Source organism: Monodon monoceros, unplaced genomic scaffold, assembly GCF_005190385.1.
Source record: "Monodon monoceros isolate NGI ecotype Baffin Bay Population unplaced genomic scaffold, NGI_Narwhal_1 Super_Scaffold_20, whole genome shotgun sequence".
NCBI lineage: Eukaryota > Metazoa > Chordata > Mammalia > Artiodactyla > Monodontidae > Monodon > Monodon monoceros.
The window spans coordinates 17805183-17819639 of record NW_021703777.1 but is presented as its reverse complement, the minus strand read 5'-3'; the positions used below and the strand labels follow the sequence as shown (position 1 = coordinate 17819639).

At 41.9% G+C, this 14457-nt stretch overlaps 1 pseudogene; it reads right to left on the bottom strand.

Moving 5' to 3' along the window:
* Positions 1-9064: 9064 nt before the first annotated feature.
* Positions 9065-10040, bottom strand: LOC114902333 (annotated as a pseudogene).
* Positions 10041-14457: the final 4417 nt, after the last annotated feature.

Below are 14457 nucleotides of genomic sequence, written 5' to 3'. Positions count from 1 at the left end.
AGCACCTCAATACATAAGGCAAATACTAACAGCCATAAAAGGGGAAATCGACAGTAACACATTCATAGTAGGGGACTTTTTTTTTTTTTTTTTTTTTTGCGGTACGTGGGCCTCTCACCATGTGGCCTCTCCCGTTGTGCAGCACAGGCTCCAGACGCACAGGCTCAGTGGCCATGGCTCACGGCTCATGGCTCATGGCTCCACAGCATGTGGGATCCTCCCAGACCTGGGCACGAACCCGTGTCCCCTGCATCAGCAGGCGGACTCTCAACCACTGCGCCACCAGGGAAGCCCTCATAGTAGGGGACTTTAACACCCCACTTTCACCAATGGACAGATCATCCAAAATGAAAATAAATAAGGAAACACAAGCTTTAAATGATACATTAAACAAGATGGACTTAATTGATATTTATAAGACATTCCATCCAAAAACAACAGAATACACATTTTTCTCAAGTGCTCATGGCACATTCTCCAGGATAGATCATGTCTTGGGTCACAAGTCAAGCCTTGGTAAATTTAAGAAAATTGAAATTGTTTCAAGTATCTTTTCTGACCACAACGCTATGAGACTAGATATCAATTACAGGAAACGATCTGTAAAAAATACAAACACATGGAGGCTAAACAATACACTACTTAATAACGAAGTGATCACTGAACAAATCAAAGAGGAAATAAAAAAATACCTAGAAACAAATGACAATGGAGACACAATGACCCAAAATCTATGGGATGCAACAAAAGCAGTTCTAAGAGGGAAGTTTATAGCAATACAATCCTACCTTAAGGAACAGGAAACATCTCGAATAAACAACCTAACCTTGCACCTAAAGCAATTAGAGAAAGAAGAACAAAAAAACCCCAAAGTTAGCAGAAGGAAAGAAATCATAAAACTCAGATCAGAAATAAATGAAAAAGAAATGAAGGAAACGATAGCAAAGATCAATAAAACTAAAAGCTGGTTGTTTGAGAAGATAAACAAAATTGATAAACCATTAGCCAGACTCATCAAGAAAAAGAGGGAGAAGACTCAAATCAATAGAATTAGAAATGAAAAAGGAGAAGTAACAACTGACACTGCAGAAATACAAAAGATCATGAGAGATTACTAAAAGCAACTCTATGCCAATAAAATGGACAACCTGGAGGAAATGGACAAATTCTTAGAAATGCACAACCTGCCAAGACTGAATCAGGAAGAAATAGAAAATATGAACAGACCAATCACAAGCACTGAAATTGAAACTGTGATTAAAAATTTTCCAACAAACAAAAGCCCAGGACCAGATGGCTTCACAGGCGAATTCTATCAAACATTTAGAGTAGAGCTAACATCTATCCTTCTCAAACTCTTCCAAGATATAGCAGATGGAGGAACACTCCCAAACTCATTTTATGAGGCCACCATCACCTTGATACCAAAATCAGACAAGGATGTCACAAAGAAAGAAAACTACAGGCCAATATCGCTGATGAACATAGATGCAAAAATCCTCAACAAAATACTAGCAAACAGAATCCAACAGCACATTAAAAGGACCATACACCATGATCAAGTGGGGTTTATTCCAAGAATGCAAGGATGCTTCTGTATATGCAAAACAATCAATGTGATACACCATATTAACAAACTGAAGGAGAAAAACTATATGATCATTTCAATAGAGGCAGAGAAAGCTTTTGACAAAATTCAACACCCATTTATGATAAAAACCCTGCAGAAAGTAGGCATAGAGGGAACTATCCTCAACATAATAAAGGCCATATATGACAAACCCACAGCCAACATCATCCTCAATGGTGAAAAACTAAAAGCATTTCCACTAAGATCAGGAAGAAGACAAGGTTGCCCACTCTCACCACTCTTATTCAACAGAGTTTTGGAAGTTTTAGCCACAGCAATCCGAGAAGAAAAGGAAATAAAAGGAATCCAAATCAGAAAAGAAGAAGTAAAGCTGTCACTGTTTGCAGATGACATGATACTATACATAGAGAATCCTAAAGATGCTACCAGAAAACTACTAGAGCTAATCAATGAGTTTGGTAAAGTAGCAGGATACAAAATTCATGCACAGAAATCTCTGGCATTCCTATACACTAATGATGAAAAACCTGAAAGTGAAATCAAGAAAACACTCCCATTTACCATTGCAACAAAAAGAATAAAATATCTAGGAATAAACCTACCTAAGGAGACAAAAGACCTGTATGCAGAAAATTATAAGACACTGATGAAAGAAATTAAAGATGATACAAATAGATGGAGAGATATACCATGTTCTTGGATTGGAAGAATCAACATTGGGAAAATGACTGTACTACCCAAAGCAATCTACAGATTCAATGCAATCCCTATCAAACTACCACCAGTATTTTTCACAGAACTAGAACAAAATATTTCACGATTTGTATGGAAACACAAAACACCCCGAATAGCCAAAGCAATCTTGAGAACGAAAAACAGAGCTGGAGGAATCAGGCTCCCTGACTTCAGACTATACTACAAAGCTACAGTAATCAAGACAGTATGGTGCTGGCACAAAAACAGAAAGATAGATCAATGGAACAGGATAGAAAGCCCAGAGATAAACCCACACACATATGGTCACCTTATCTTTGATAAAGGAGGCAAGAATGTATAGTGGAGAAAGGACAGCCTCCTCAATAAGTGGTGCTGGGAAAACTAGACAGGTACATGTAAAAGTATGAGATTAGATCACCCCCAACACCATACACAAAAATAAGCTCAAAATGGATTAAAGACCTAAATGTAAGGCCAGAAACTATCAAACTCTTAGAGGAAAACGTAGGCAGAACACTCTATGACATAAACCACAGCAAGTTCCTTTTTGACCCACCTCCTAGAGAAATGGAAATAAAAACAAAAATAAACAAATGGGACCTAATGAAACTTCAAAGCTTTTGCACAGCAAAGGAAACCATAAACAAGACCTAAAGACAACCCTCAGAATGGGAGAAAATATTTGCAAATGAAGCAACTGACAAAGGATTAATCTCCAAAATTTATAAGCATGTCATGCAGCTCAATAACAAAAAAACAAACAACCCAATCCAAAAATGGGCTGAAAACCTAAATAGACATTTCTCCAAAGAAGATATACAGACTGCCAACAAACACATGAAAGAATGCTCAACTTCATTAATCATTAGAGAAATCCAAATCAAAACTACAATAAGATATCATCTCACACCAGTCAGAATGGCCATCATCAAAAAATCTACAAACAATAAATGCTGGAGATGGTGTGGAGAAAAGGGAACCCTCTTGCACTGTTGGTGGGAATGTAAATTGATACAGCCACTGTAGAGAACAGTATGGAGGTTCCTTAAAAAACTACAAATAGAACTACCATATGACCCAGCAATCCCATGACTGGGCATATACCCTGAGAAAACCATAATTCAAAAAGAGTCATGTACCAAAATGTTCATTGCAGCTCTATTTACAATAGCCCGGAGATGGAAACAACCTAAGTGTCCATTATTGGATGAATGGATAAAGAAGATGTGGCACATATATACAATGGAATATTACTCAGCCATAAAAAGAAACGAAATTGAGCTATTTGTAATGAGGTGGATAGATCTAGAGTCTGTCATACAGAGTGAAGTAAGTCAGAAAGAGAAAGACAAATACCGTATGCTAACACATATGTATGGAATTTAAGAAAAAAAAATGTCATGAAGAACCTAGGGGTAAGAAAGGAATAAAGACACAGACCTACTAGAGAATGGACTTGAGGATATGGGGAGGGGGAAGGGTAAGCTGTGACAAAGCGAGAGAGAGGCATGGTCATATATACACTACCAAACGTAAGGTAGATAGCTAGTGGGAAGCAGCCGCATAGCACAGGGAGATCAGCTCGGTGCTTTGTGACAGCCTGGAGTGGTGGGATAGGGAGGGTCAGAGGGAGGGAGACGCAAGAGGGAAGAGATATGGGAACATATGTATAACTGATTCACTTTGTTATAAAGCAGAAACTAACACACCATTGTAAAGCAATTATACTCCAATAAAGATGTAAAAAAAAAAAATTCAAGCCTTAAGTCATGTATTTTTAATATGTGTGAAGAAATGGAACCTACGCTTAAAGCTTCTCTTTTTGTGATTGTTCTTGTTGTTGAGATATAAGTGACATATAATATATTAGTTTCAGATGTACAACACAGTAATGATTTAATATTTTTATATATTGCTAAATGAGCACCACGATAAGTCATAACATCCATCACCACACAGAGCTACAATTTTTTTTTCTTATGACGAGACTTTTAAAATCTACTCTCTTACCAACTTTTAAAGCACTTCTGCTGCATATAGAAGTACAATGTTGATCTCAAGGGAAAGCTCTTGGGCCATTGTTTGAGTTGTGATCTGAAATAGCTGCTCTTTGCATGGAAATCTTTTTTACTTGAAAGACCAACTAACAATCCTGATTGTGATTATTCAGACTTGGGTGTTGGCAGATACTTTCCCAAAAACGAACAATGTAAGCCTCTTACTTTAAGGTAAACAACTAATTGTATCTGTTGCCAGTGATTGATTTTAAGCTTTCAACAAAAAGTAGCAGTTTGAAAACTCATACCCAGCACTGAGGTTGACAGTTTCAAAATACTGAAAGGCTTTTTTATGGGATTTGTGGTGATACTAATGAATGTGATTTCATCATATTGAATAATAAAATATGCTAACATTTGGAAAATATGCATAGCTCAGTGAACCAATATTTTCCAACTAACCAATACATGATGTTATAAAACCAAACATGGTTAAAACATTGTCACATTGCAAGATAGACAAAAGGATTCAAATGCAATAGCACACAGAAAGTTCACTGATACAGCTTCAGATTCCACATTGCAACTAACATTTAAGAATTACCACTTGCCTAGTTGTGGTGTAATATCAAAAAAGATTACTCATAATGACATTTTTAAGGCTGTTAAAACAGCCTTCCCAAACTACATATCCATACATACTTCAACCAAAGTAACATATTGCAACAGATTGAATTGAGGAGATATGAAAACCCAACTGTCATGTACTAAGTACAAGAAATTTCAAAAATGTGAAACAATGCCACTCTTCTCACTGATTTTTTTATTTTAAAAAAGATGAATAGGGCTTCCCTGGTGGCGCAGTGGTTGAGAGTCCACCTGCCGATGCAGGGGACACGGGTTCGTGCCCCGGTCCGGGAAGATCCCATATGCCGCGGAACGGCTGGGCCCGTGAGCCATGGCCACTGAGCCTGCGCGTCCGGAGCCTGTGCTCCGCAACGGGAGAGGCCACAACAGTGAGAGGCCCGCGTACCGCAAAAAAAAAATAAAATTAAAAAAAAATTTTTTTTAAATAAAAATGATGAATAATTTCAGTAAAAATGTTATTTACGTTACACGTAACTGGTTTATTATTTTAGAATCTTAAATGAGTCCAGTTTCTCAGCTTTGATTTCTAAATGGTAATACTGATAGATATAAGCCATGTAAGCAACAACTCTTTAAAAATCTAAATAATTTTTAGAAGAGTAAAGTAGCCCTGAGACCAAAAAGTTTGAAACTACTCACCTAGGTGTCACCAAATATTCAGATATTTAAATATAAAATATTCACAAAATAAACTACTCACTCCAGATACATAAAGTGGCCACGTTTGAAATTTGCACACTCCCTTCACTGATCCTTGATGGAGTTCCTCCCACGCCAAGAGGCTCTTTCGGTCCTTTTGCTGTGATCCTCCTCTAAAGGCACAATTACAACTGTCAGGACTACAAAGACCCTTCAAAACACATCATGTCACCTCAACATCCTCTACCATACAAAATTAGATATAGAAGTAAATTTGGGAGGTAGACTGAAGAAAAAGGAGAAATCAAACTCACAAGCCAAAATAGTGGGTCTCTCAAATTAATTTGCTTCACATAAATTCTCCTTAAAATTATTTATGGATACAAATACAATATAATAACTTGCAATCTAATATACTGGAAGTTGTATCCACATTGAAAAAGAAAGGAAGCAAAGAGCTTCCCTCCACAGCCTGTCCCTTGATCTCTGGGAACACTGGCCACCCAGAGATGATGATCCCAAAGGACCCAGCAAATTCCTGCAGTTCATTCTCAGGCCCTCCCCAGCTTCAGAGGATGGCCTTCTGCGCTGCAGAGCTAATGCATGTCACACCTAAAGCTGCAGCAAGCACAGCTCCAGAATTAAGCCACAATAATTATTCAGTGGTGTTTTCTGGCATTCTTTCAAAACAGACAACTTGGAAAACCAGTCTTTTACTGCAGGCCAGAATATATTTCTAAAGTAATCATTTCAGACCTTTGCAGTGATACGTATACTTCCCTCCCTTAGGTAAATAGATGTGCACTGATAGTGCAATTGCAAAACAATCCAGGCCAAAATAATCCATATGCACCTGAAATAGTCAGATAATTGAGACAGTAGGGAATTGTTCTAGGGGTTTTATTTGTTTGGGGAACTAGGGTTGGGAGATAACTTGAAACATCTGGAAAGTGGCCTAATTCTGTGATTTACTTTCTGTAAGCTGAGATTGTGAGATGCTGTCCTTTCTACCCAGATGATCAATGAAAGGGAAATTCTCAAAATTTTTTGAGATTTGGGGCAGAAACATAAAAAAATAGAGTAAGAGATGAAAAGAAGCCTCAGCAGCTTCTGAGCAGCAGATTCTCTCTCATTTAGTTTATAAAGTGTTAAAGCCACCTTAAATGAAATACAACATAAATGTTCCCTCTCCCTTTCCCTTACATTAGGTTACATAACTAACCAACTGAACTTTGTGATGGTTGGGTGTTTGGGGCCATCTCAAACAGCAAAACTGTTCAGTCTTATGTCCCAGTTCAGTTATCAGGGGAGCTCTAAGCTCCAAACTGACTGCGGCATTACATCTATTATTAAAGAGGATTTTTCTAAAAACAGATTCCATTGTTAGAAGCTTTGTTACCAGAAGTTAAAATCAAAGAAGCATTCTGGATCATGGGGTGCAAACATAATTAAATACTAATTTAATTTATGTTAAAAACATACCAACTGGTTATGAAGACCATGCCAGGATGTATAAAAAGCATAAACAAGAATAAGTAAAACAAGCAAGACTAAAAATAAAATTATTTTATATTTGTTGACAGTTTTTAAAACTATGTTTAGGGAAAAAACAGGAATTGGTTTTTTTTTGAGCATTTATCTTTAGTTTTTAATTACTCTGCACAAGAATTTTATATATTAAGGACAGTAATCCTTTATCAGACATTTGTTAATAATTAATAAATTGGTAAAATATTTAATAAGCAGAATAGAAAATAATCAGTTTCAGAAAGGAATTATTATATACACAAAACGAACATTTTTTTAATTAGGATGGTGAACATCTTTTTTTTAATCTTTTCTCTGTTTTTCAAGTTTTTTGTTATTGTGTTGGTATTAGTTTGAAATTTTAAAAAAGTAATTGCAATAAGTCTGAAAAAATATGCCTTTGGAATAAGAGTTATTGAGGTTAAGAGGTAAGATTGACTTGCATTTAGGTCAGGGAAGAAGGAAAAGGGCATCTATCAGGACAGTAGCTGGTGGTGGCAGAGACGGAGCAGCTCTGGGTTGAACTCCAGGTCTCAAAGAAGCAGGTGACAATGACCCCTTACTTCTCCATCCTTGAAGCTCCTGGAAACAACCCTCCCTTGGACTCTGTTTGGGTGCCTCCTGATTCATTCTATCCAAGGACCCAAGGAATCTTTGGAGAGAAAAAGGGACAGGGGTCACCACTCATACTGAAACCTCACCTTTTAAAAGCCTGAACTCGGGATGTCCCTGGGACTGATTTCAGTCCTACCCAGCCTCTGCCAACATTAACCAATGTCTCTCTTTCCACTAACTGGAACCATCAACAGACAGTTTATGTTACAATGTGGCACCATCCAGAGGGGAAATAAGTGGATACAAGAAGGGAAAGGTGGAGCCTATAAAGACAATTTTCCCAGCATTCACAATTATACCTGAGGGCAGTCCCGTTCCCCCACTTGTGTAGGGTGTTTGAATGGAAGTTGCGTGCTGCGGCCATTCTGGCTAGCCCTGTTCAGCCAGACATCCACAATGAGGCAGTCCAAGGCTAAATTATGTGTATTTTAAGATTCAGACATTTCCAGGAATGTCTAGAGGACACACCACAGCAGGATTTGCATGAAGCACACAGGAACAAATGGAAATAACTCATCCGAAAGGAAGAGTTGTTCTGGAACACAAACGACCCAGTCTGGATGCCGTAATCTCAGAAGGAAAAGGAATTATTAGCAGCAGAACGTGATATTGGGGTCTGAGACTGCCTGCCCTCTAGCAATGAACTCATGATTTGAGTCCTGGGGAGAAGGAACTTCAGGTGATGCTGAAATATATAAAACCTCCAAAAGAACAAAACAACAACAACAACAACAAAAACCTCTAAAAGCACAGGGCAGCTCTGCTGTAGGGCCTTTGACCTGGGAGCAGGGGAAGCTTCTCCCTTTTTATTTTTATTTATTTATTTATTTATTCCTTTAGAAGTCTTTATTAGATCATAAATGTACAACAGCTTCTGAAGTCTACACAGGCACTTCAGTTTTTAAAAGGAATACATGTAACATTATGTCTCATTACACCATGATCCTGGATAACAGCTTTTCAAAACTTTGTGAGAAAAATCTTGAAAAAGGTTTCACATGTCACCCGACACTTACACATTTTAACATTATCAAAGAAGGTATGTTTCTACACTCTTACAAAGACCACTAGAAAGAAACAGTTAGAAAGCTAAGAAACTGTCTCAAAAGCATTTTTTTTTCACAATCTTTCCTCCATAGTAAGGTAATGTTCTTAAATAATTCAATCCATTCACAAATGGCTCTCTGCATCTGCTCTGATGTCTTCTGCTCTGCCTATTTCTGTATGACTGAGAGTTTCCACGACCTGAAGATGTTCTGTTACCTCTGGGCTCTCATTCTCTCCTATTCATACATCCTCTCCTACTTGCCCATGGCCAACAGAAAGAAACTCAGTATCGGCTGGTCCCTTCATAACCCCCACTTCCTCCACTGACACCTGGACCATAGTTTCCTCCACCGTATAATTCTTGTGCCTGCTACCGACGTTTCCACTTTTCGCTAAGCTTAGTTAGAAGGTTGCTGGTTACGATTTCCGAAAATCATTGTCATTTCCACTTGCACACTTTCCTCCTCCATAGATGCCATACCACCCCCGGGGCTCCCACCCTGGTGGCCAGATCCAGGTATTCCCCCACACCTACTAGAGCCATGACCAAGTCCACCGACCACTCCTGAATCCATCAGATCGTCCTCCAAGTTTCCTTCCTCGTCCTGCTCCAACATTTCCACCACCGCCAGGAGAATCTCCAGCACCGACGTTGCCTCCTCTTCCACCTCTAGAACTGTGGATTTCCTGCATTTGAGGTCGAGACAGGGCCTTTCTTACTTCTGCATGATGACCACTGACGGTATGGTATTTCTGCAGCACAAGCTTATCCACTGGATCACAGCCATCAAAAGTGACAAACCCAAAGCCTCTTTTCTTTCCAGACTCCCCATCAGTAATTATCTCAATGACATCGAGTTTTCCATATTTCTCAAAGTAATCTCTAAGATGATGCTTCTCAGTAGCTTCTTCAATTCCACCAACAAACAGCTTCTTCACAGTTAGGAAAGCACCCCGCTGTCCAGAATCCTCTCTTGGGACAGCGCGTTTGGGGGCAACCGTTTCCTATCAGTGGAACGAGGTGTGGCAGCCTCCACCTCGGCCGTGGATGAGAAAGGTACAAAACCGAATCCTCTTGATCTTTTCCTGGCAGGATCCCTGATGACCACACAGCCTGTAAGTTTTCCCCATTGCTGGTAGTAGTTCCTCAGATTTTCTTCTGTGGTTTCAGAGCTCAAGCCACCAATAAAGAGTTTATGAAATTCTTCTTGTTCCTTCTTCTTCCTCCAGAAAGTAACAGTTTTGAAACTTTCCTCCATCTTGGAGTCCATCGCTTCAGCCATTTTCCTGAAGCTGAGGGAGATGAGGGAGATCTCAGGGGAAGATCACGAATCTGCAACCTGACCCGCCCCGGATCTGAGGTAAGAACGAACCTCCGATGCTCCAGCAACAACAGATTCTAGGAGCACCTCCATGCAGGGCCCGGCGCGCTTGGATAATTCTTGAGCACCTTTCGATTTTCTCCTGAGATGCAGACAGCCTGTAGCTTGCTGGGGAAAGCTGCTTCTCCTCTTCTAAACAGACGATGCCACATGGTCTACGTGAATAACAGCACAACCACCTGTCACACACCGTTATTCTCCAGGAGCCAGTGACTGCCATGGAAGAGTGGCCCCAGCACAGAGCCCACAGCATCAGCCGTAGGAAAGGAATTCTCTTTACCTCATCGAAGCACAGAGCACAGAAGAGACTGCCGCAAGATCCTTCAGCGCTAGAGAGCAGCCTGACATTGGAAGAGTGGAATACCTTCAGTGAGGGTCAGTGTGGTCGCTCCAGGCATCGGTGGGAAATGACAGTGATGGGAGTGCGTAGGAAACCCTTTCTTTGCACCCATTCTTCTCCCGAGTTGTTGACCATCTTTACCATCACTACCCTGAACTCGGGTAGGTGGCCTATCTCCACTTCACTTAGTTCTTCTTCTGTGGTTTTATCTTGTACCTTTGTCTGGAACACGTTCCTCCGCTGCCTCGTTTTGCCTACGTTGCTGTTTTTATTTTTACGTATCTGGTAGGTTGGTTACATTTCTCAGCCTTGGAGAAGCAGCCTTTTGCAAGAGACTTCCTGTGAGTTCCAGCAAGGCACTCCCCTCTCACTACCGGACTTACATGCTCTAGGGGTGCCCCCTATGAGGTCTGACTACTGTGGGTGGTCTGGTGTCACTGGCCCTCAGTCCTATGGGTCACCAGGCCCTGCCTTCTGCAGAGGCTGCTGGCCACTACTTGGCAGGACCAGTTCACCAAGGGGCTGACTGCAGAACCCCAGGGCATCCCGGGGCTTAAGGTGGATCACTAGTGGGCTGAGTCAGGGTCCAGAAAGCTCCGGGGTTACTTCCTGCCCACTGGTGGGTGGAGCCAGGTCCTGTGGTTAGTACTGGCCTATCCCAGAGCTGGTGTCAGATCACTGAGGGGGGGTGGGTTGTGAAGGCTGGCTCCTGACACAGTTGGATATGGGGTCCCGGGTGTCTCGAAGCTTGTGTTGACCTGCTAGCAGGCAGGGCCAAGGCCCAGCTGGTCCTAGGGCAGGGTCCGCAGGCTGCAGGATTGTGGTGTTCTTGAGTCGGGTGTCTACCCCCTGGTGGGTGAGGCTGGTCCAGGGGCTAGAGCCAGGTTCCTGAGGGCAAGGCGGGCAGTAGGGGATTCTGGGGGTGGTGCCTGCCCACTGGTAGGTGGAGCTGGGTCCTGGCCCTCTGGTGGGTGGTGCCGTGTCTAGAAACAGCTGTGGGCTTACGAGATATCTAGGCAGCCTCTCTGGTGATGGGCGGGCCTGCGTCCCAGCACTTGGCCTGAGGCGTCCCAGCACTGGTGGATGGGGCCAGATCTTGGCGCTAATGAACTAGAGGGAGGTCCCCACTCTGCCACCTGCCAGTGTCCACGCTGTGGAACGAGCTCCCAGGAATGGCTGCCGCCAGTGTCTATGTCCCCAGCGTGAGCTGCAGCTGCCCCCTGCTTCTCCGGGAGACTCTCCAAGACCGGCAGGGAGGTCTGGCCCAGACTCCTATCAGATTACTGCTTTTGCCCTAGGTCCTGGAGCATGTGAGATTTTGTATGCGCCCTTTAAGTGTGAGTTTCTATTTCTAAGCCCAGGACTCCTTGAAAGTAAGCCCTACTGGCCTTCAAAACCAAATTCTCTGTGGGCTCATCTTCCTGGTGCAGGATCCTTGGGCTGGGGAGCCCGACGTGGGCCTCTGAGTACTCTCAATAATTACTCTCCTGTGTAATTATTCTCCAGCTTGTGGGTCAGCCTCCCCAGCCCCCCCATCCCACCTCCCCCCTGCCCCCAGGGGTGTGGGACTTGACTGTATAGCAGCTCTGCCCCTCCTACCCCCCTGGTTGTGATTCCTTCCTTAGGTCTTTCGTTGTAGAAGATCTTTTCTGGCAGGTTTCAGCCTTTTCGTCCATGGTTGTTCTGCTGACAGTTGTGACTTCGGTGTGCTTGTAAGAGGAGTGAGCTCAGGGTTTCTCTACTCTGCCGTCTGGGCTGATCTCCTGTCAGGGAAACCCTTTCTTTTCCCTACTGCCCACCACCCCATGCTACACGCACACACACCGCTCATGCATGCACGCACGTGTGCACACACATAATCCGTTCATTCTGCAATTTTTAAAATACCTACCAGGAAGGAGGTCTATGCTAAGCGCCCTGGATTTGGCGTGAGGAAGGCTGACGTGACTTCTGAGCACATGTCGCTCGGCAGCCGCGTTACCACGACAGCTCGCTCCCTGACCACCAGTGATGACCCACGAGTGGGGCCCTGACCCATGCTGAGCCCATTATCGCGTTATTCCTCCACAGCCACAGTTGATCGATCCAGAGGACAGCCCCCGACCCACACTGAGCCAGCAAGGCCCTCGTTTGGTAATTCCAGAACTGAGAGGGTTGGCAGACCCTTTGGGGTGCCTGGATTACAAAATACAAAGATTAGAAACTGTAAGCATGTGACGTGGAGAAGAATAGAAAGCTAGCCTGAAGGTAAGAATAAAGCAAAGGGAAAACTGTGAAAAGCTAGAGGGAGACTCCCCTTGCTCCTGAGACTGCTGCAATCCTGCCATTGGATTTCATCAGCCAATCAAGGTAAAACTAGACTGGGTTTCCGCCACTTGCAACGAAAAATGTCCCAGTATATTGACCCCCACACACACTGTAAATGGTGGCAGCAACTGAAAGGCACTCTCACAAGACTTAAGAACTGAAGGAACCGCAGGAAATTAAGAGAAAGAGCAAAAAAGGAAGAAGTGTTAAAGCTAAAAAGGGCTGTCTTGGTGAACTTAGACAAAGCATACCTTGGACGTTTCCAGAAACACTGGGATGCAGGGAGATTCTGCAAAGACCTGAGCTAGAGAAATAATCTGTTATTGTTGCCAATATTCAAGGTTTAGCTCCTGACTCATATGGCCTGAAGAATCAGAAGTCACAAGGGTAGGAAACATAGCAACACTGATTTATACAATTTATGAAATTTCTATTTGTTACTTATTATAGCACAGTTTTATTATAAAGAATCTTTATTCACCAAAGAGCCATTCAGAAAAGCACTGTATTTTTCTAACCAAAATTTTGAGTCAACTAGATATTGCCTCATCTTCCCTCTTCCCGTCCTCTAAGGGACGTCTCTCTCCAGTTTAATTCTCTTGTCATTTTTCACTTCCAATTCAATGTCACAATTTGATGAAGGCTGGTGGCTAGAAGCTCTTGGAAATGGTCAACAACCCACAACCACAATGGTGTCTGTATCAGACAATCAAGCGTTCTTTCTCTTCATTTCCAGTTTAATGTTTTCCCATCTCTTAGACCTCTAAACCAGATCCAGCTGCTTTTCTTGACACCTGTCGTGTTTATTTAGAACCTGTTTTTGCCAGAATCGTTTCAACACAGTAAAAATACCAGATCTGGTTTCCGTGGGCTTTTCAGAGAAGGCAGTAAACAAAACAGGAGAAATAAAAGAGAGAGAGGCTGCCAGGTATACAAAGCAATACGAGTCGATTATCAGACTGCATATACGATGTTTTCTGACAGTAAGAAAGTACAAAACATTGTTTTATTAATTTTGGCTTGATTTCCCACCCTCCTTTTTCATAGGGCAGTTCTATGAAATTAAAAGTAACTCCTATTTTTGTGTGAAAGCCAATGTTTGCAACTAAGTAACACACTATGGACCTTGTCAGATAACGAAAAGTAAAGACATGTTGTTTGTGTGTGTAAAGCATAATTATTCATGCACACACACACACATTTTCCTTTCTCACAGTGAACAGCATGCTAATTTATATATGCTTACTGTGCACAGGGAGTTTGCTGGTATCTTACATATTTGTTTCCATTTAACTCTCTTATTCAACCAAAAAGGGGTTACTAATAATTTGAGATTACAGTTCAGTAGTCTCTTTAATTTTGGTTAGAAATACAACAGTGGAAATAGCAATCAGATTGAAAGAAACAACATTTTCCACTTAATTTCTTTGTTGGAAGGGAAAAATAAACACTGCTTCATAACCAAACAGAGTTAAGGTTTTAATGAGCCAAGTGCAAGTTTCAATACCTTGTCCATCCTAACAGAAATGCATCTGTTCGGAAAGTGATTAAAATCCAAGAAAGCTCAAGGGCTTCTGTGGTGTAAACACAGCTTGGGCTGCAGAGCTCTTGGCTCTGGGATTGAGCCAAACCTTCCAGAATGCTGGC